Genomic DNA, 23,112 nt, shown 5'->3' on the forward strand with positions numbered 1-23,112 from the left:
GCTTTGGGAGGATACCGGGAATCGCTCGAAGCATTCTTCCGGTATCCTCCCCGTGCCCGCGCTTTCGCGCCCATCCCCCGGGGGGACAATCGGTCCCCCCAGTAGACACACTGCCTCATAGCGGCGGGACGGGGCCGCGTTTAGTGGCGGCTGCGAGCCCCAACTCGCAACCGCCCGCGACCCCGTTTCCACCCCTCGGCGGCCGGGCGTTCATGGCCGCACCAGACCGCCGAGGGTGCCTCCCCTTGCGACGGACCGGTAGGGGGAGGCACTCCTACCCCCAACCGGTCCGACCCGGCGCCGCCTGGCGGGAGGAGGGTCCCCTCAGGACCCCCCTCCCAGCCTAGGTCATCCGCCACGCCGAGGCGGCCGCCCGCGACGCCTCGCGACCGGGCGACGACCTCGGGCCACCGCACGAGCGCGAGCTTCAGCGCGCCGCTGAAGCTCGCGCTCCCTCCCCGCGGCCTCCTTCTGCAACATTACGTTCTCGCAGAAGGAGGCCACGGCCCTCCACTTCTCCTCGCTGCCGTGCATGGCGCGCACCACGCCCGGCAGCGAGACATCCCGCCCGACGACGCCGACCAGGACACGGCGCTCCCCCTCCCACGCGGGGCATACCTCCAGGGTATTATCCGCCGTGTCCTGCTCAGCGTCGCAGTGGCAGCAACGCGCCGTCGGCTCCTTCCCTATCCGGTACAGGTATCTTCCGAAGCTGCCATGCCCGGAAAATACCTGTGCCAGCCGGTAGGTGAGGCTGCCATGGCCTCTGTCCAGCCACTCCTTCACGAGTGGCCGAACAGCCCCGACAGTCCGGTGCCCCGCGGTTGGCAGAGCCAGCCGCTCCTGCCACGCGAGCAACACGGACTGCCGGGCCTGGCGCTTCAAATCGCCCCAAGCAGGTTCCTGCCCGCCCGGGACCGCCCCCACCCCCGCGCGACGGTCGACGCGGTGCCGGTGCATCACCGCGTGCGACCGCGCGAGCAGGTCCATGGGCGGCATCCCCGCTAGAACCGTCGTCGCCTCATGTGACATGGTCCGATACCCGCGGACGACCCTGAGCGCCATGCGCCTCTGCACCCGACGCAGCATAGTCATGCTGCGCCGGGAGGCAGCCAGGTCGTCCGCCCAGACGGGGGCCCCGTATAGGGCCACCGACTGGACCATTGCCACATAGAGGCGACGAACTCGGCCCGCCGGGCTCCCCAGGTTGGGCAAGATCCGGCCCAGAGCCGCAACCATCCTTTCCAACCGGGGGACCAGGCAGCGGAAATGCTCCTCGAAACGCCAGTGGCTATCGAGGATCAGCCCTAGATACCTGATCCGGGGCTTCACCTCGATGTCAGCCCCACCCACCCGGATCAGAGGGGGTGGCGGATCCTGCCGAGGTGAATGAAACGCAATCACCTCGATCTTATGGACCGCCACCGTCATCCCCATCCCCCTGATCCGGTCGACGACGCGTTGCGACCCCTCCTCCGCGCGACGCATGGCCCTCCCCCAGTGCGCCCCGACGGCCAGCACCAGTGTGTCATCCGCATAACACACCGTGCTGACGCCGTCGGGGAGGCCGGCCCGCAACACCGAGTCGTACGCGATGTTCCACAGGAGTGGCCCGAGGACCGACCCCTGCGGAACACCGCAGTACACCTCCCTCCGCATATCACCATCCCGGCCCGGATACTCGATCCACCTGCCGCGGAGATAATCCCCGACGATCGCCCTGAGACAAGGGGGGACTCGATGATATTCGAGCCCCCTCCTTATCTCTTCCCAGGGGAGGGTGTTAAAGGCATTGGCAATATCCAAGGATATTGCCAATGCCACCCCTCCCCGGGTGACGGCCGACCCCGAGAGGGCCCTCACACGACCTATCGCGTCGATAGTCGATCGGCCCCCCCGGAAACCGAACTGGCAGTCGGCCAGACCGGGATCACCCCGCGACAGGTGCTCGACGAGGCGGGCAGCAATCACACGCTCGAAGAGCTTGCCCACCTCGTCGAGGAGACAAATGGGCCGGTATGCGGAGGGAGAATCCGCGGGCCGACCCTCCTTCCGGAGGAGGACCATCCTCGCCACCTTCCAACTGGGGGGGAATCGCCCGTCCCTCAGGCAGCGGTCGAACAACCGCCTGAGGTCGGCCCCAAGGACGCCCTGGGTCAAGACCCAAACCCGGCCGGGCACACCATCCGGACCCGGGGCCGTGTTACGAACCCCGAGCCGTCTGATGGCCGCTGCCAGCTCCTCCTGCGTGACCCCCAGCTCGGCCGTCCACTCCACTGGGACAGCCGCCGCCGCCGGAGGACGCGGTCCCCTCTCCCCAATTGGGAAGAGTGTATTGACCACGTCCTCCAGCAGCCGGGGGTCAAGACCCTCGGTGACGGGGGGCGCCCACGGGCGGAGCTTATTCAGCACCACCTTATATGGGCGCCCCCATGGATCGTCATCAAGGGTCTGGAGGAGCTTCTTCCATGCCCGGGTCTTGGCCCGTTTGATTGCGACCTGCAGAGCAACCCGCGCCACGCGGTATGCTCCATACAGGTCATCAGCTGCCCTCGCTCGCGCCACGCCGTCGCCTGTACGTTGACGACGGCGCGCGCGGGTGTACTGGCGTCGGGCGCGGACAGTCGCGACTCGCAACTCCGCGATCGCGTCCGACCACCAGTACACCGCCCGGCGAGGAGAAGCCCGCCCGACCCGAGGCATCGCCGCGTCGCAAATACCCGCGACCAATGCTCCGAGCCGGGCGACCTCCTCCTCTATGCTCGGCAACTCGGCCGCTCCCTGCGGCCAAGTTGCAGCGAGGGCAGCTGCCATCAGGGCGTCCTTGTCCAGGCGCCGAAGCGCCCAGCGGCGTGGTGGGGTGCCACGCAGGCGGCCGTGTCGGGATGCACTCGCGGCGGCAGAGACCTCCATCCGGATGTACCGGTGATCGGAGAGTGTCTCTGCCCCCGCGACCACGTGCCAACCCGACACCATGCGCACGGCGTTGGGGGTCGCGAATCCAACATCCACGATGGACCCCCCATATCGCCGCACGCATGTGTGCTCCGACCCCCGGTTCAATACCCGGAGGTCGAGCCCCGCCGCCCAATCGCCCAGGATCCCGCCGCGAACGGAGGTCCTGGGGGATCCCCAAGCCACCGACTTGGCATTAAAATCCCCCAGGACCAACACCGGCCGGGCCGCGTAGCGCTGCACGCATGCCGCGACCTCGGCCAAGTACAGCTCGAACGCAGCGTGACCGCTACGGGGCGAAATGTAGCACCCCACCACAGTGACTCCCCCCCAGTCCACGGCGACGAATCCCCGACCGCGCTCCAACAAGGAGAACGGTGGGGACCCGTCGCCCCCTCCCCATACCGTCGCCACCAAGCCGTCCGCGTCGCCCACCCAATCAGGGTGATCAGGGACGCGGTACGGCTCGGCGGCGACCGCCAGGCCAACCCCCCACTCCGCGAGGACTTGGGACATCAAGTCCTGTGCCGCGCGGCAGTGGTTGAGGTTGGCCTGGAGGAGGAGGCGGGGCGGCATTAATTAATGGCCGCGCCAGCCTCCTCCCGGCCGTCCGTCCCCGTAGCACCGTCCACCTCCATGGAGGACGATGCCACCGCCCTCGGCACCGGAGCCGGTGCAGCCCGCCTCTTCCTCTCCTTCCGGGAGGGGGGGGAGCACTTCTTGCTCCCCACCCTGTGATCGGCTGGCCTCCCCATGTCCGCACACAGCGGGCAGTGGGGGGCCGCCGAGCACTGGCTCGCACGGTGCTCTTTGGCACCGCAGCGGTAACACTGACCGCTGCGGTCCACCGGCGAGGTGCACCACTGCCTCACGTGCCCCAATTCGAGGCAGCGGTGACACTGGAGCGGGCGCGGCGCGAGGATTTCCACTCGCGCCGAAACCCACCCCACCAACACCCTCCCGGATTCCGCCACCTTACGGGCGGCGGAGAGGGGGCACCGGGCCCACACCGACCCGAGGCCGGAGGGCGACCTGCGGATCTCTCCGATCCGCAGGTCCTCCACAGGACAGTCCCCCGCCCTCGCAAGGGCACGGGACACATCCTGTGCGCTGACCGAGTCGTCCAGCCCACAAACGCGCATCTCCGTGCGCTTCGTGGGCCGGGCGACCCGGACACCTCGCTCGCCCAGCTGCTCCCGGAGCCTCTGGGCGAGACGATCCGCCTTCGCGCCGCCTTCTGCACGGGGGATCTCCAGCAAGAGACCCCCGGTCACGGCCCTCTTCGCCCTCACGGAGGCGATGCCCAGCTCTTCCAGGGAGATATTCTCCCTGGCGAGCCGCATCGCCTCCGCGAGGGTCAGGTCGCCCCCCTGCGCAACGGTCAGCGTCACCGCTGCCGTTTTTGGGGGACGACCTGGTCGTGCCTTCCCGACCTTCGCGGCCTTTACCTTGGCCGCCGGCGGCGGAGGCGGAGGCCGCGGTTGCGAGGCCTTCCTCGCCGCCCGCTTCGCCTTCCGCCCCACCACCTCACTCCACGCCACCCCCCCTTGGGAGGGTGCTGTGGAGGACGCGACCACCGCGACCACGGGTACACCACCCCCCTTGGGGGTCGCGACCCGGGGCCCTGGTGCCGCAACGCTGGGCGGAGCCTTCACTCCGCCCTTCTTTGCCTTCCCCGACTGTACCGGAACAGGTCGAGGAGGCACCGCCTTCCTGCTGACCGCTCTTCCGGCGAGGAGCTCCTCCCGGAAGGCGGCCAGCTTGCCATCAATCATGTCCCCAATCCTCCTCAGAAGATCGTCTTCTGAGGAGGACGGGGACTTCTTCACGGGCGGAGTGCGGGTGGAGGGGCCCGCGGTGCCCCGCACCACTGCCGCCGCACTCCGCTTATTTACCTCCGCCGAGGGACGCGGCGGTGGAGGAGGAGGGAGGATGGGAGGGAGGGCCGCGCTGTTCCACAGCGCCTCTGCCCTCCTCCTCCCCTGTCGCTCCTCCTCCAACAGGAGCTGCAGACGGGCGTTCCGCCCTCTGAGCTCCCGCGCCGCCTCCCTCATTTCCTCCGCCGCGGCCTTCAGGGCCTCCGCGCCACCGCTTTTCTGCCCCTTAAAGGCGCAGGCAGCGGCGACTTTCTCCACCCGCCTCAGGGACGAGGAGATCCTCTCCGATATCTCCTCGGTCACCTCGTCCCTGAGGCAACTCAGCCTCACCGACGGGCTCATCGCCCCGCCCACCTCGACGACGGCCTGCCCCGTCCTCTTCCTCTTAGAGCCTATGTGGCTCGTGCTGGAGGAGAAGGACGAGACCGACGCCGTCTCGTCGTCCTCCTCCACCCTCCACGAAGCCGGACCTGGCGCTGAGTGGGGCGCGAGCGCCGCCACCCTAACCCCAACCCCGTCTCCGTCCTCCCCAACCGACAAAACCCGCCCCATCCCCATTTTATTTTCTGTGTCCATAAAAATCCCACGAGATGGTCGGAAATAAAGGTCCACCCGGGCAGAGCCGCCTTACCCGGGTAAGCCTAATACTCCGGGGGTTCGGCAGGTTCCCCGGAGGTGGTCGCTTGGGATTGGGCCTTCTCCCCCAACCATGCATCCCATCGCCGCGCACCATAGCTTAGGATTGGAGGGCGAATTTATAGAGTCGCCATACTCGTGGCCCAGGCGGTTAAGCCAAGACCCCCGTTCCTCCTGCCGTCACGTACCATTCACAAAACCAATAGGGAATTGTGAATGGGTCGTTGTGACGACCAACAGGAGGCTTACGGTGTGTGTATGACTCGGGTACCCCGGGTTCGTTAAGCCCGTACTGCAGCTGAAAGGCTGGCAGCCCCTGAGGGGTAGGTCAGCCACTTCCTTCACAACAAATCTTCCATCAACGATGAACCCTTGCAGGTCAACAAATGTTGGTACGGTCATTATCGGAACAATTTAGAGATCCTCTCACTGCCAAAACAGGCGGGAGAATGTGGTCTTTCTCGTAAAGCATCTCGATTTTCATGACAAAAATTTGTACGAATTGGCATACGAGTGGGCAGGTAAGTAGCGTTGGGATTTAATTGATTTTGCGCACGACGTTTGTCAGCGGATTGTATTCAACCATCCAATCATGCAAAATGAGACAGTAGGCCGTAGTATTTGCTGACACATTCTCTTTACAATCGAATTCTATGCGCACGTCCACGGTGCTATTCTTGATCGACTCATTTTGTCGCGAGCAGTCAATCGCCACGAGGGGGCCAAATTGTTAAAATTGGGCAATGGTGAATAATGCCTCGTTGCAACTATGTCCGTAATACGATTTATGGAAATGCGTATACATGTTAAACAAGATGGCGTGCCTATTCTTGTCAAAGTCCAAGTTCATGTCATCATACGGATAAAATTCCGAATTGAGAAAAAGTTTTACATTGGTTAATTTGCAGTGGTCAAACCGAGTAGCATCTTCGGTCATCACATTCTTTCGAGCAGTCTGTAAAGCAAAGACAACATATCGCGGCCTCTCCAGCTGTGCGGCTGCCTTGACGGCCCACGAATGCTTGGTCATACTCTGTAAGAGAGGATACTCGTACAGATCCCACGAGCGAAAACTAATGCTCAGGTTTTGCCCACTTTCCAAAGCATGTAGCAGCGATAGCTTATTAACATCGTTTAGCGTCACATGAGGCATCCGCCATTGCACTTTAAGTAATTCAATTTCTGGTTCCAACGTTGGAGGTCCAATTAGAGAATTGTTATCGTTGCGCGATCGTATTAAAATCAATTCGTGACGCACATTAATAACTATGCGTTTGTAGACCTCGCAAAATCCCAGTAAATATTTGGGCGGGACGCAAAAATTGAAATGATTTTTCACTACCAGCACATCGTGCCATTTCAAGCCCCATCCAGCATTCTCCATATTTTTGTCTTCATCGGATGTCAGTGATACATAATTTTTAAGCGTACTAGTTATTCCAACGTTTCTATTGCGATCAATCTCCACACCATTTAGCTCATATCGAATCTCATCAAATATAAACGCCATGCAATTATTTCCCAACATTACCGTTGAAGCATCATTTGGCTTATGTATCGTCAATTTCCCCTCCACGTAGAGGAAACTTTCACACGGCAATGTGTATAAATCTTGCTGTTATATAGGTATTCTTATCTCATCACTGTGTCCAAACGTCGTGTTAACGTATGGGTTGTATGAGTGAATCTCGAGCTTAACAATGCGATCATCAAACGTCGGCTTCCCTCCAATACTTAGAATGTCAGCCATTTTCAACTTAAAAGCGCACAATGAATCACAATTATTTCAAAAATGCAATGTTTGCAGCACTGAGCCTCTTCGTTTTAACGTAATTAGAGCTGTTATTGTTGTTGTTGTAGACAATTTCGTTTGGAAGAAACGTGTTTCTGGAGTCGTTCAAAACAAGCATCTTATTCGTTCGCACCACAGGTATTATCGTCGTCGTCGCACGTGCAGTGTGATGGTAATCTCTTCACCTCGAAAATCCAGCAATCGTCCGTCTTGATCCACAACGCGAATCGTTATATCCGTAATGATCCGTGCAGTGATTGGAAGGTAAATGATCTGTGCGGGCGTTTCCGATATCTTATATCCGGGCAGGACTCTCGGAGAAAATTCATGTATCGTATGTACGCGCTTCCCATTGTTGTACGCGCCAGCGGTCGCACTACATTGAACGCGAATAATGTTTACGCTCATGATATTAATCAGGTCGCCCGATTTGTGCCACTGTCCTGGTTCTAATACCCGATTCGCCGAGAATCCCAGTAGCGATCCAATGTTATCGGGTTTCGTAAAGTCTACGGCAAACGAGCAGTACAGCTCGCTTTTCATGGTGTTGTTGTTGGGACGCAACACTATAGGATACACATCATTGTCACCATCATCGGTACCACCGAGATTTTGAGGATATCGCTCGAGTAATCGCTGCTTCAAATACTTGGCAATGGCGTCTAGTTCGTAGAAGCCGTGGGGAATCGTAATGTATTCATGGTCAGTGTCGACGCTGTTGTTGTTGTTGTTGGTGGTGTCATAGTTTGTGGTGAAGTAGAATTTATCGTTGCTCGAGTCGATGTTGGGTATTGTATGATACGTTTCAAAGGTTGTTAGACCAAGCTCGTAATCATCGTCGCTCAAATCTATGGGTGGAAACTAGCTTACAGCGAGGGTGCCACTCTTGCCAGTTAGAGTCAATGTTAACGACATATTCCGAGAAACTGCTCGACTAGTACTGAATCAGAGTGGCGGGGAGACAATCCTTAAATTTGGTGCCAATCGTTTGTAGAAAGCGTAAACATAGTTGTCCACAATGGCTCTGATCGTACTCCTGATAAGACGTTCGATTGTGTTCAATTTTCACATCATCATCATTATCCAAATATTGAGTCAATTCCTTAGGCGGTCGCAGATTGCCAAAGCTGTCGAAGTATACAGCTCGATGCCCTCTCTTCGCATACGCCACCCAATGAGTCCCCGGTCCCTCGACATTGTCCAAATTCACGATACCGCTCACGTTTCGACGTATTCCTTCCGCTGGTAGCGCGGTGCATATAAAAACACCTCTAAAAAATGGAATACGCATACGTTTTACCAATTCATTCAATTGCATGTCGGTAGTTACACCCACAGGCATTTTTATTGTCTTTTCGGCGTTTTTTTTTTTCGTTTCGAGATTCCCTGACCGTGCTTGTATGGTGTCAAATAAAGTCCACGACCTTCCATGGAGCGATTAGGACGCTGCATTTCCTGCAGCTGACGTTGCGCTGCCTTATTACCGTTTACCGCCTTGGTGATCCCCGCCGCTCCGCCAACTAATGATCCGAGAACACCTAGCAGCGGGAGAAGTGGTAATATACCACCCCGTTTCGCCACTGGAAGAATCCACTTTTGCGATGCTTTTCTTACATGTAGTGTGTAGTCGTTCTTGTGTCCAAGCGCTTTGCCACTTGGGGACTATGCTGTACCTGAGACAGATGGTCTATACCAGCAACTACATTTTGCCTGTTGTTCGGGCACCTACTTTTCACGCGTCATTATGCGTTTTTGGAGGCTAACGACGTCGGAACCTACTGCCACCTCGAGTCCAACCCAATCTAGGAGCGCTTGCCGAAGCAAGCGAGGCTTGTATCCCGGCCCGAGGAGGTCATTGCCGAAGTAGATGACCTAGTTTCCGTTCGAGTACATTTTCAAGCCTGGTACTGGAGAGAATCCGCAGACTTCTCTCTCTCGTTACGTAGCGTAGTGCGTTCAATGGCGATTTTGGTTTCGCCCTGCTTTCGTAAGTAGTACCGAGCGCGTATATGTCTGGAACTCCCTGAATAGGTCTTGTGATACAAGTTCGGCTTCGGTCACCGGCCACGAATGACCAGTTTCTTCAACCGCTTGTGTCAGAAGTTCTCGCGCATCTCGGTACCTCTGGCACTCGAACAGGACGTGGTGTAGTGTCTCCACTTGGCCACAGTCGCAGTTCTCGTGCGGTACTAAAGCGAATTCCTTGAGCTTGGCTCGCAAATCTCCGTGCCCGCTTAGGTATTGTACCACGTAGTGATCCAAGATCACCCAGCTTGCATCGAGACGGTCAGATACATCAGGGAAGTAGCGGAAGGTGACCCTACCTTTCTCTGATGACGACCATCTCAATTGCCGCATATTGAGAAGTTCCGCTCGCACCAAGGCTTTCGCCTGAGCAGCAGTTACTTCTCCAGCCGCCAAAACGACTCGACTTATTCGACAACTTCCAACATCGATATTCATTTCTCTTCTTATCCGGTATGCACACGCGCGCTCCACTAACACCAAGTCTATCGGCATCGTCTCGGCGATCACTGTGATCGCGTCGGTAGACACCGTACGATAGGCCTTGGCGACGGCGAGCAAAACATGTCTCTGCGCCCTGGCAAGTTTTATCCTTGTCCCAGAGGTAAGCATGTCTACCCATCCGGCGGCGGCGTATGTCGTGATCGGGACGAAGAGACCTTTGTACAAAGTACGCATGGTTCTGTGTCCCAATCCCCAGTTTGATCGAGCAAGTCTTGCTAGCGTCTGGTCCCCCGGTTGGAAAGGATGGTTGCGGCTCTGGGCCGGATCCTGCCCAACCTGGGGGGCCCGGCGGGCCGAGTTCGTCGCCTCTATGTGGCAATGGTCCAGTCGGTGGCCCTATACGGGGCCCCCGTCTGGGCGGACGACCTGGCTGCCTCCCGGCGCAGCATGACTATGCTGCGTCGGGTGCAGAGGCGCATGGCGCTCAGGGTCGTCCGCGGGTATCGGACCATGTCACATGAGGCGGCGACGGTTCTAGCGGGGATGCCGCCCATGGACCTGCTCGCGCGGTCGCACGCAGTGATGTACCGGCACCGCGTCGACCGTCGCGCGGGGGTGGGGGCGGTCCCGGGCGGGCAGGAACCTGCTTGGGGCGATTTGAAGCGCCAGGCCCGGCAGTCCGTGTGGCTCGCGTGGCAGGAGCGGCTGGCTCTGCCAACCGCGGGGCACCGGACTGTCGGGGCTGTTCGGCCACTCCTGAAGGAGTGGCTGGACAGAGGCCATGGCAGCCTCACCTACCGGATGGCACAGGTGTTTTCCGGGCATGGCAGCTTCGGAAGATACATGTGCCGGATAGGGAAGGAGCCGACGGCGCGTTGCTGCCACTGCGACGCTGAGCAGGACACGGCGGATCATACCCTGGAGGTATGCCCCGCGTGGGAGGGGGAGCGCCGTGTCCTGGTCGGCGTCGTCGGGCGGGATGTCTCGCTGCCGGGCGTGGTGCGCGCCATGCTCGGCAGCGAGGAGAAGTGGAGGGCCGTGGCCTCCTTCTGCGAGAACGTAATGTTGCAGAAGGAGGCCGCGGGGAGGGAGCGCGAGCTTCAGCGGCACGCTGAAGCTCGCGCTCGTGCGGTGGCCCGAGGTCGTCGCCCGGTCGCGAGGCGTCGCGGGCGGCCGCCTCGGCGTGGCGGATGACCTAGGCTGGGAGGGGGGTCCTGAGGGGACCCTCCTCCCGCCAGGCGGCGCCGGGTCGGACCGGTTGGGGGTAGGAGTGCCTCCCCCTACCGGTCCGACGCAAGGGGAGGCACCCTCGGCGGTCTGGTGCGGCCATGAACGCCCGGCCGCCGAGGGGTGGAAACGGGGTCGCGGGCGGTTGCGAGTTGGGGCTCGCAGCCGCCACTAAACGCGGCCCCGGGACGGATAGCGGCGGGATGGAGTGGCCCCGTCCCGCCGCTATGAGGCAGTGTGTCTACTGGGGGGACCGATTGTCCCCCCGGGGGATGGGCGCGAAAGCGCGGGCACGGGGAGGATACCGGAAGAATGCTTCGAGCGATTCCCGGTATCCTCCCAAAGCGTGCCGAAGGGTCACCGTGGGGTTTTTAGTGGGTAGGTCCCGCGCCTGTCGTTGTACGGGCGCGGGGAATCCCACACACCCCTCCCACCTCTCCCCAAGGAGGTGGGAGGGAGTCTTTCGAAGATTTTCCCCACGACAAAAAAAAAAAAAAAAAAAAAAAAAGTCTTGCTAGCGTATAAAACGTTCGCATGACTTTGGCATTCAAGTATTCGACGTGGGATCTTACTCCCATTCGCGCATCGATGTGAACACCCAAGTACCTTATGGTTTGCTTGAGTGCCACACTTCTCCCGTTTATCTTTATCACAGGAGGTCGTTCTCTATCCAGATTACCTTTCAAGAGAATCATCTCGGTCTTAGTCGCAGATAGCGACACCAACACTAACACCAACGAAGCACTGGAAACCACCGGCCTGGCCGACTGCACGCCGGAGCAACAGCAACAGCTACGACGCCTACTCGAGGAGGAACTCCCCAAGTTCGAGCGTCTCCCACCCACAACCATCTGGGCCGCACACCGCCTCCGACTAAAGGCCGGGGCCGAGCCAGTCAAATACCGATACACTCCACGCAACCCAGCCATGCAAGCCATCATCGACACCGAAGACGACTGAATGCTGACCGCCGGCATCGTTGAGCCATCCGAGAACCCCTGAAGCTCCCCGGTCGTTTTGGTCCGCAAAAAGACCGGTAAATACCGATTCTGTATCGACTTCCAGCAGGTCAATCAAAGAACCGAAAAAAACGCCTACCCACTTTCCCAAGTACAGGCCACCGTTGCCGGCCGAGGTCTATACCAGTTCCGGGTCATGCCATTCGGACTACACTCGGCCAACACCACCTGCCAGCGACTCTTGGACGAAGTCATAGGTCCGCGGCTGGCTCCCCGAAGCTTCGCCTACCTGGACGATATTATCGTCCTGGGGAAAACATTTGACGAACACATGACCAACGTCCGCGAGGTACTTCACCGGCTCCGGCTGGCCAATCTGAGGATCAATCCGGAGAACTGTCGGTTCGGCCAGACCGCGCTCACCTACCTCGGTCACATGGTCACCCGACGAGGCATCCGCACGGACCCCGGGAAGGTCCGAGCCATCCAAGACGTCCCCGCCCCCACGAACCTCAAGGAACTACGACGCTTCCTCGGCCTGGTTTGCTAGTATCGACGCTTCATACTGCGCTTCGCCAATCTGGCTGCTCCCCTACACCAGCTCCTCCAGAAACGCCGACGATGGGCATGGACCGCAACCGAAGAAACGGCATTTCGAACTCTACGACACCAGCTAACAACCGCACCGGTACTCACGTGCCCCGACTTTACTCAGCCGTTCCTTCCCCAGACGGACGCGAGTGACCACGGCTTGAGGGCCGTCCTCACAAAGGAAGACGACGGCGAAGAAAGCATGATCGCCCACGCGAGCCGCACCCTCTACCCGGCAGAAAGGAACTACTCGGTAGTCTGGGGGATTAGGAAGATGCGCTCCTACCTCGAAGGCTGCGCCTTCACCGTCGTAACCGACCACCAGGCGCTGAAATAGTTGCAGACGCAGGACAGCCCCTCCGGCCGCCTGGTCCGCTGGAGCCTAGAGCTCCAGCATTACGATTTCCAGATCCAGTACCGTCCCTCAGGGGCTGTGTCCGGCAATCGTCGGCCGCAGTACGGGGCGTAGTGTCCCCAACGTACCTGATGCTAGCAACACCGTAAGCCTCCTGTTGGTCGTCACAACGACCCATTCACAATTCCTATTTTGGTTTTGTGAATGGTACGTGACGGCAGGAGGAACGGGGGCCTTGGCTCAGCCGCTCGGGCCGCGAGTATGGCGACTCTATAAAATCGCCCTCGAATCCTAAGCTATGCTGCGCGGCGATGGGATGCATGGTTGGGGGAAAAGGCCCAATCCCAAGCGACCACCTCCGGGGGCACCTGCCGAACCCCCGGAGTATTAGGCTTGCCCGGGAAAGGCGGCTCTGCCCGGGTGGACCTTTTTTCCGACCCACGCGTGGGAACTAAATGGATTTTCATAAAAAAACGGGGTTGAGGCGGGTTATTGCGGAGAGGGAGGTCGAAGACGGTGTTGGGGCTAGGGTGACGGCGCTCGCGCCTTCTGGAGTGGGTAGGGCAATGAGCCCGGTGGTAATGGTGAGTTGCCTCAAGGACGAGGTAACCGAGGAGATTTCCGAGAGGATATCCTCGTCTCTGAGGCGGGTGCAGAAGGTGGCCGCATCCTGCTCCTTTAAGGGGCAGAAGAGCGGCGGCGCAGAGGCCCTGAGAGAGGCTGCGCAAAAGATGAGGGAGGCGGTGCAGGAGCTGAGCGGACGGAACGCCCGTCTGCAGCTCCTGTTGGAGGAGGAGAGACGGAGGAGGAGGAGGGCAGAGGCGTGCTGGAATAGCGCGGCCCTCCCACCAATTCTCCGGCCTCCTCCGCCGCGTGCCCCGGTGGTAGCAAATAAGCGGAGTGCGGCCGCGGTGGTGCGGGGCTCTACAGGCCCTTCCGCCCGCACTCCGACCGCGCAGAGTTCCCCGTTCTCCTCAGAGGACGAACTTCTGAGGAGGATTGGGGAAATGATTGACCGGAAGCTGGCCGCCTTCCGGGATGAGCTCCTCCTCGGTAGAGCGGTCAGCATGAAGGCGGTGCCCCCCGACCTATACCGGTACAATCGGGGAAGGCGAAGGTGGGGGGAGCGAAGGCTCCGCCCACCGTGGTCACTCCGGGGCCTCGGGTCACGGCCTCCAAGGGGGCCAAACTACCCGCGGTCCCGGATCGGAAGCCATCTCTGGCACCGTCCCAAGGGGGGGTGTCCTGGAGCGAGGTGGTTGGGCGGAAGGCGAGGAGGGCGCCGAGGAAGGCCTCGCAGCCGCAATCGCCGCCCTCGGCGCACGCGGCCAAAGTAAAGGCCGCGAAGACGCGACCTGAGCGCCCCCCCAAAACGGCAGCGGTGGCATTGACCGTCGCGCAGGGTGGCGACCTGGGTTTGGGTCTTAACCCACGGCGTCCTTAGGGCCGCCCTCAGGCGGTTGTTTAACCTATGCCTGAGGTACGGGCGATTCCCCCCCAGTTGGAAGGTAGCGTGGATGGTCCTCCTCCGGAAGGAGGGTCGGCCCGCGGAGTCCCCATCCGCATACCGGCCCATCTGTCTCCTCGACGAGGTGGGCAAGCTCTTCGAGCGAGTGATTGCTGTCCGCCTCGTCGAGCACCTGTCGCGGGGTGCTCCGGGCCTGGCCGACTGCCAGTACGGTTTCCGGGGGGGCCGGTCGACGGTCGACGCGATCAGTCGGGTCAGGGCCCTTTCGGAGTCGGCCGTCTCCCGGGGAGGGGTGGCGTTAGCGGTATCGCTGGAAATTGCCAACGCGTTCAACACCCTTCCCTGGGGGGGAGATACGGAGGGGGCTCGAATATCATCGGATCCCCCAGTGTCTCAGGGCAGTCGTCGGGGATTATCTCCGCGGCAGGTGGATCGAGTATCCGGGCCGGGATGGTGATATGCGGAGGGAGGTCTACTGCGGGGTTCCGCAGGGGTCGGTCCTAGGGCCACTCCTGTGGAACATCGCGTACGACGCGGTGTTGCGGGCCGACCTCCCAGACGGCGTCAGTGCCGTGTGTTAAGCAGATGACGCACTGGTGCTGGCCGTCGGGACTCAGTGGGGGAGAGCCAAGCGCCTCGCCGAGGAGGGGGCACAACGCGTCGTCGACCGGATCAGGGGGATGGGGATGACGGTGGCTGTCCATAAGACCGAGGTGATAGCGTTCCATTCACCTCGGCAGGATGCGCCACCCCCTCTGATCCGGGTAGGTGGGGCTGACATCGAGGTGAAGCCCCGGATGAGGTATCTGGGGTTGATCCTCGATAGCCACTGGCGCTTCGAGGAGCATTTCCACTGCCTGGTTCTCCGGTTGGAGAGGATGGTCTCAGCTTTAGGCCGGATCCTCCCCAACCTGGGGGGCCCTGCTGGACGAGTTCGCCGCCTCTATGTGGCAATGGTTCAGTCGGTGGCCCTATACGGGGCCCCCGTCTGGGCGGACGACCTGGCGGCCTCCCGGCGCAGCATGACGATGCTGCGTCGGGTGCAGAGGCGGATGGCGCTGAGGGTCGTCCGCGGCTACCGGACCGTGTCGCATGAGGCGGCGACGGTTCTTACGGGGATGCCGCCCATGGATCTCCTCGCGCGGTCGCACGCGATGGTGTATCGTCATCGTGTCGACCGTCGCGCGGGAGTGGGGGCGGTCCCGGGAGAAGCAGGAACCTGCTTGGGGCGATTTGAAGCGCCAGGCCCGACAGTTCGTGGTGCTCGCGTGGCAGGAGCGGTTGTCCCTGCCAACTGCGGGGCACCGGACAGTCGGGGCTGTTCGGCCACTCCTGTGTGAGTGGCTGGACAGAGGCCATGGAAGCCTTACTTACCGGATGGCACAGGTATTTTCCGGGCATGGTAGCTTCGGAAGATACCTGTGCCGGATAGGGAAGGAGCCGACGGCGCGTTGCTGCCATTGTGACGCCGAGCAGGACACGGCTGATCATACCCTCCAGGTATGCCCAGCTTGGGAGGGGGAGCGACGTGTCCTGGTCGGCGTCATAGGGCGGGATGTCTCGCTGCCGGGTGTGGTGCGCGCCATGCTCGGCAGCGAGAGGAAGTGGAGGGCCGTCCCCTCAGGGGCTGTGTCCGGCAATCGTCGGCCGCAGTACGGGGCGTAGCGACCCCGAGGTACCTGATGCTTATCACACCGTAAGCCTCCTGTTGGTCGTCACAAAGACCCATTCACAATTCCTTTTTTGGTTTTGTGAATGGTACGTGACGGCAGGAGGAACGGGGGTCTTGGCTTAACCGCCCGGGACCGCGAGTATGGCGACTCTATAAAATCGCCCTCCAATCCTAAGTTATGGTGCGCGGCGATGGGATGCATGGTTGGGGGAGGAGGCCCAATCCCAAGCGACCACCTCCGGGGCACCTGCCGAACCCCCGGAGTATATAGGCTTACCCGGGTAAGGCGGCTCTGCCCGGGCGGACCTTTTCTAACGACCTGCTCGTGGGAATAATATGGAGTATAAAATTAAAACGGGGATGGGACGGGGCAAGTCAGAGGGAGAGGAGGAAAGCGGTGTTGGGACTGGAGTGACGGCGCTCGCGCCGCCTCCAGCGCCTGGCCCGGCTTCGTGGAGGGTGGAGGAGGACGACGAGACTGCGTCAGTCTCGTCCTTCTCCTCCACCAGGAGCCTTATAGGCTCCAAGAGAAAGATGACGGGGCAGGCCGTCAATGAAGTGGGCAGGGCGATGAGCCCGGTTGTCCGGATGAGCTGCCTCAGGGACGAGGCGACCGAGGAGATATCGGAGAGGATCTCCTCGTCCCTGAGACGAGTGGAGAAAGTGGCCGCTGCCTGCACTTTTAAGGGGCAGAAGAGCGGCGGGGCAGAGGCTCTGAGGGAGGCTGCCCAAATGATGAGGGACGCGGCGCGGGAGCTAAGCGGGCGGAACGCCCGTCTGCAGCTCCTGTTGGAGGAGGAGCGACGGGGGAGGATGAAAACGGCAGCGGTAGCGCTGACCGTTGCGCAGGGGGGCGACCTGACCCTCGCGGAGGCGATGCGGCTTGCCAGGGACAATGTGTCCCTGGAAGAGCTTGGCATCGCTTCCGTCAGGGCGAAGCGGGCCGTGACTGGGGGTCTCCTGCTGGAGATCCCCGGTCCAGACGGCGGCGTGAAGGCCGACCGACTCGCCCAGAGGCTCCGGGAGCAGCTGGGCGAGCGGGGTGTCCGGGTCGCCCGGCCCACGAAGCGCACGGAGATGCGCGTGTGTGGGCTGGACGACTCGGCCACCGCGGAGGACGTGGCGCGTGCCCTAGCAAGGGCGGGGGATTGCCCTGAGGGGGATTTGCGGGTCGGGGAGATCCGCAGATCTCCTTCCGGCCTGGGGTCCGTGTGGGCCCGCTGCCCCCTCTCCGTCGCCCATAAATTGGCGGAATCCGGGAAGGTTTTGGTGAGGTGGGTTTCGGCGCGAGTGGAGATGCTCGCGCCGCGCCCGCTCCAGTGTCACCGCTGCCTCGAATTGGGGCATGTGAGGCAGTGGTGCACCTCGCCGGTGGACCGCAGCGGTCAAGTTTCCTTTTTCCGTCTTTCTGTTCTATCTCTTTTTCTCTCCCTTTTCTATTAGGTTAAGGAAGTGCATATATCGAAGGGAGGTTTTAATAAAGATTCTCAGTCTGTTAGAGACGCGTTACGAGTAGTCTAGTAAAGACGTTGTCCGTAAAAGTCAGTAAGAGTTAACGACGTAGTACAGGTTAAACGTTAATCTACGTGTGGCTACACCCCACACTCGCTAAAATAAATATTATAATAATTGTGGGCTTGTTATTTGACCACCCAGCGCCCTCATTTCAAAATAATACTCCAAAATGGCAAAAAGAAAGTTGCCGAAAGAAGTGTACTGTGAAACTGAAAATAGTGATGAAGAGTTTTATTTTGACTCCTTGAATACTGACTCTGATGTAGAAAGTGATAACGTTTGTAGTGACTCTGGTAGTGACATAGTTTCAGTGAAGCGACAAGTGCGGCAATTAGTAATATCCAGCGACAGTGAAGTAGAAAAAAATGATGAAAATGAGAACAGTGATATAAATGAATTTACTACTTGGAGAGACGTTACGCACAGAGATCAGCCACAATCAAAAACCAATTTTTCGACGGGATCTAAGGTTGTTGGACCTAATGTACTTGTTCATTGCACCGAACCTATCGACTTTTTCAGACTCTTTTTCACAGATACACTACTTGAAACAATTCTACTAGAAACAAATAAATATGCCAAAAGTAAAATAGAACAGCCGAGCTTATCTGATCGATCAACATGGAATAACTGGATCGATGTGACGAAAGAAGAGTTAACAGCTTTTTTGGGTGTAATTCTTAACATGGGTACTATACCAGTTCCTAATATGAAATATTATTGGACTAAGGAACATGTTGGGAACATACCATTTTTTAGAAATATATTTCGAAGGGAAAGATTCCTTCAAATATTTTGGATGTTACATTTGAATGAAAATGTTTCCAGAAATGCAAATGTAACGACGAGAATCCAAAAAGTGAGCAATTTTATCGATTATATTGATGGAAAATTCCAAGAGCATTTTACACCGGATAGAGAAATATCAGTCGATGAGTCTGTTGTCAAATTTAAGGGCAAAATTAGTTTTATAACATACAATCCTAAAAAACCCACCAAATAGGGAAGCCGTATTTATGTGTTATCAGACGCACGTACAGGATACATATATGCTATGCTTCCCTACTACGGAAGCGCTACTACAGAATGTCTCATCCGTCCAGACCTCCCTGTTAGTTCAAGGATTGTTTTACAATTATATCAGAAGCTCTTGACCGCAATTTCAGAGGCAAAGGGATATCATATCTTTACAGATAGATATTTTACAGGGATCCATTAGCACAGGAGCTTCTAAAACTAAGCTGCTATTTAACTGGTACACTTAGCACAAACAGAAAATATATACCAGCTGTGATAAAAAACCAGCTGTAACAAAAAGTGATACTGTTGTTGCCTATTGATCAGGTGATATTTTATCATTAGCGTGGAACGATAAGAGAATAGTCACTATACTAAGCAGCTACGATACCTCGGGCACGACAACTATAGACAGAAGGGTAAAACAAGGTGGCACCGTCAACATTAGCAAACCAAATGTTATTATACATTACAATATGAATATGGGAGGTGTCGATAAGGCTGATCAATTAGCAAGTTCATATTGTTTCCCCTCAGGGGCTGCCAGCCTTTCAGCTGCAGTACGGGCTTAACGAACCCGGGGTACCCGAGTCATACACACACCGTAAGCCTCCTGTTGGTCGTCACAACGACCCATTCACAAGTCCCTATTGGTTTTGTGAATGGTACGTGACGGCAGGAGGAACGGGCCACGAGTATGGCGACTCTATAAAATCGCCCTCCAATCCTAAGCTATGGTGCGCGGCGATGGGATGCATGGTTGGGGGAGAAGGCCCAATCCCAAGCGACCACCTCCGGGGAACCTGCCGAACCCCCGGAGTATATAGGCTTACCCGGGTAAGGCGGCTCTGCCCGGGCGGACCTTTTCTTCCGACCTGCTCGTGGGAATATTATGGAGTTCAATATTAAAACGGGGATGGGACGGGGTAAGTCAGAGGGGGAGGACGAAGGCGGTGTTGGGACTGGAGTGACGGCGCTCGCGCCGCCTCCAGCGCCTGGCCCGGCTTCGTGGAAGGTGGAGGAGGACGACGAGACTGCGTCAGTCTCGTCCTTCTCCTCCACCAGGAGCCTCATAGGCTCTAAGAGGAAGAGGGCGGGGCAGGCCGTCGTCGAGGTGGGCGGGGCGATGAGCCCGTCGGTGAGGCTGAGTTGCCTCAGGGACGAGGTGACCGAGGAGATATCGGAGAGGATCTCCTCGTCCCTGAGGCGGGTGGAGAAAGTCGCCGCTGCCTGCGCCTTTAAGGGGCAGAAAAGCGGTGGCGCGGAGGCCCTGAAGGCCGCGGCGGAGGAAATGAGGGAGGCGGCGCGGGAGCTCAGAGGGCGGAACGCCCGTCTGCAGCTCCTGTTGGAGGAGGAGCGACAGGGGAGGAGGAGGGCAGAGGCGCTGTGGAACAGCGCGGCCCTCCCTCCCATCCTCCCTCCTCCTCCACCGCCGCGTCCCTCGGCGTAGGTAAATAAGCGGAGTGCGGCGGCAGTGGTGCGGGGCACCGCGGGCCCCTCCGCCCGCACTCCGCCCGTGAAGAAGTCCCCGTCCTCCTCAGAAGACGATCTTCTGAGGAGGATTGGGGACATGATTGATGGCAAGCTGGCCGCCTTCCGGGAGGAGCTCCTCGCCGGAAGAGCGGTCAGCAGGAAGGCGGTGCCTCCCCGACCTGTTCCGGTACAGTCGGGGAAGGCAAAGAAGGGCGGAGTGAAGGCTCCGCCCAGCGTTGCGGCACCAGGGCCCCGGGTCGCGACCCCCAAGGGGGGTGGTGTACCCGTGGTCGCGGTGGCCGCGTCCTCCACAGCACCCTCCCAAGGGGGGGTGGCGTGGAGTGAGGTGGTGGGGCGGAAGGCGAAGCGGGCGGCGAGGAAGGCCTCGCAACCGCAGCCTCCGCCTCCGCCGCCGGCGGCCAAGGTAAAGGCCGCGAAGGTCGGGAAGGCACGACCAGGTCGTCCCCCAAAAACGGCAGCGGTGACGCTGACCGTTGCGCAGGGGGGCGACCTGACCCTCGCGGAGGCGATGCGGCTCGCCAGGGAGAATATCTCCCTGGAAGAGCTGGGCTTCGCCTCCGTGAGGGCGAAGAGGGCCGTGACCGGGGGTCTCTTGCTGGAGATCCCCGGTGCAGAAGGCGGCGCGAAGGCGGATCGTCTCGCCCAGAGGCTCCGGGAGCAACTGGGCGAGCGAGGTGTCCGGGTCGCTCGGCCCACGAAGCGCACGGAGATGCGCGTTTGTGGGCTGGACGACTCGGTCAGCGCACAGGATGTGTCCCGTGCCCTTGCGAGGGCGGGGGACTGTCCTGTGGAGGACCTGCGGATCGGAGAGATCCGCAGGTCGCCCTCCGGCCTCGGGTCGGTGTGGGCCCGGTGCCCCCTCTCCGCCGCCCGTAAGGTGGCGGAATCCGGGAGGGTGTTGGTGGGGTGGGTTTCGGCGCGAGTGGAAATCCTCGCGCCGCGCCCGCTCCAGTGTCACCGCTGCCTCGAATTGGGGCACGTGAGGCAGTGGTGCACCTCGCCGGTGGACCGCAGCGGTCAGTGTTACCGCTGCGGTGCCAAAGAGCACCGTGCGAGCCAGTGCTCGGCGGCCCCCCACTGCCCGCTGTGTGCGGACATGGGGAGGCCAGCCGATCACAGGGTGGGGAGCAAGAAGTGCTCCCCCCCCTCCTGGAAGGAGAGGAAGAGGCGGGCTGCACCGGCTCCGGTGCCGAGGGCGGTGGCATCGTCCTCCATGGAGGTGGACGGTGCTACGGGGACGGACGGCCGGGAGGAGGCTGGCGCGGCCATTAATTAATGCCGCCCCGCCTCCTCCTCCAGGCCAACCTCAACCACTGCCGCGCGGCACAGGACTTGATGTCCCAAGTCCTCGCGGAGTGGGGGGTTGGCCTGGTGGTCGCCGCCGAGCCGTACCGCGTCCCTGATCACCCTCATTGGGTGGGCGACGCGGACGGCTTGGTGGCGACGGTATGGGGAGGGGGCGACGGGTCCCCACCGTTCTCCATGTTGGAGCGCGGTCGGGGATTCGTCGCCGTGGACTGGGGGGGAGTCGCTGTGGTGGGGTGCTACATTTCGCCTCGCAGCGGTCACGCTGCGTTCGAGCTGTACTTGGCCGAGGTCGCGGTATGCGTGCAGCGCTACGCGGCCCGGCCGGTGCTGGTCCTGGGGGATTTTAATGCCAAGTCGGTGGCTTGGGGATCCCCCAGGACCTCCGTTCGCGGCGGGATCCTGGGCGATTGGGCGGCGGGGCTCGACCTCCGGGTATTGAACCGGGGGTCGGAGCACACATGCGTGCGGCGATATGGGGGGTCCATCGTGGATGTTGGATTCGCGACCCCCAACGCCGTGCGCATGGTGTCGGGTTGGCACGTGGTCGCGGGGGCAGAGACACTCTCTGATCACCGGTACATCCGGATGGAGGTCTCTGCCGCCGCGAGTGCATCCCAACACGGCCGCCTGCGTGGCACCCCACCACGCCGCTGGGCGCTTCGGCGCCTGGACAAGGACGCCCTGATGGCAGCTGCCCTCGCTGCAACTTGGCCGCAGGGAGCGGCCGAGTTGCCGAGCATAGAGGAGGAGGTCGCCCGGCTCGGAGAATTGGTCGCGGGTATTTGCGACGCGGCGATGCCTCGGGTCGGGCGGGCTTCTCCTCGCCGGGCGGTGTACTGGTGGTCGGACGCGATCGCGGAGTTGCGAGTCGCGACTGTCCGCGCCCGACGCCAGTACACCCGCGCGCGCCGTCGTCAACGTACAGGCGACGGCGTGGCGCAAGCGAGGGCAGCTGATGACCTGTATGGAGCATACCGCGTGGCGCGGGTTGCTCTGCAGGTCGCCATCAAACAGGCCAAGACCCAGGCATGGAAGGAGCTCCTCCAGACCCTTGATGACGATCCATGGGGGCGCCCATATAAGGTGGTGCTGAATAAGCTCCGCCCGTGGGCGCCCCCCGTCACCGAGGGTCTTGACCCCCGGCTGCTGGAGAACGTGGTCAATACACTCTTCCCAATTGGGGAGAGGGGACCGCGTCCTCCGGCGGCGGCGGCTGTCCCAGTGGAGTGGACGGCCGAGCTGGGGGTCACGCAGGAGGAGCTGGCAGCGGCCATCAGACGGCTCGGGGTTCGTAACACGGCCCCGGGTCCGGATGGTGTGCCCGGCCGGGTTTGGGTCTTGACCCAGGGCGTCCTTGGGGCCGACCTCAGGCGGTTGTTCGACCGCTGCCTGAGGGACGGGCGATTCCCCCCCAGTTGGAAGGTGGCGAGGATGGTCCTCCTCCGGAAGGAGGGTCGGCCCGCGGAGTCTCCCTCCGCATACCGGCCCATTTGTCTCCTCGACGAGGTGGGCAAGCTCTTCGAGCGTGTGATTGCTGCCCGCCTCGTCGAGCACCTGTCGCGGGGTGATCCCGGTCTGGCCGACTGCCAGTTCGGTTTCCGGGGGGGCCGATCGACTATCGACGCGATAGGTCGTGTGAGGGCCCTCTCGGAGGCGGCCGTCTCCCGGGGAGGGGTGGCATTGGCAATATCCTTGGATATTGCCAATGCCTTTAACACCCTCCCCTGGGAAGGGATAAGGAGGGGACTCGAATATCATCGAGTCCCCCCTTGTCTCA

The sequence above is a fragment of the Colletes latitarsis genome, chromosome 8 (genome assembly GCF_051014445.1).
Source record: "Colletes latitarsis isolate SP2378_abdomen chromosome 8, iyColLati1, whole genome shotgun sequence".
In the NCBI taxonomy this organism is placed as follows: Eukaryota; Metazoa; Arthropoda; class Insecta; order Hymenoptera; family Colletidae; genus Colletes; species Colletes latitarsis.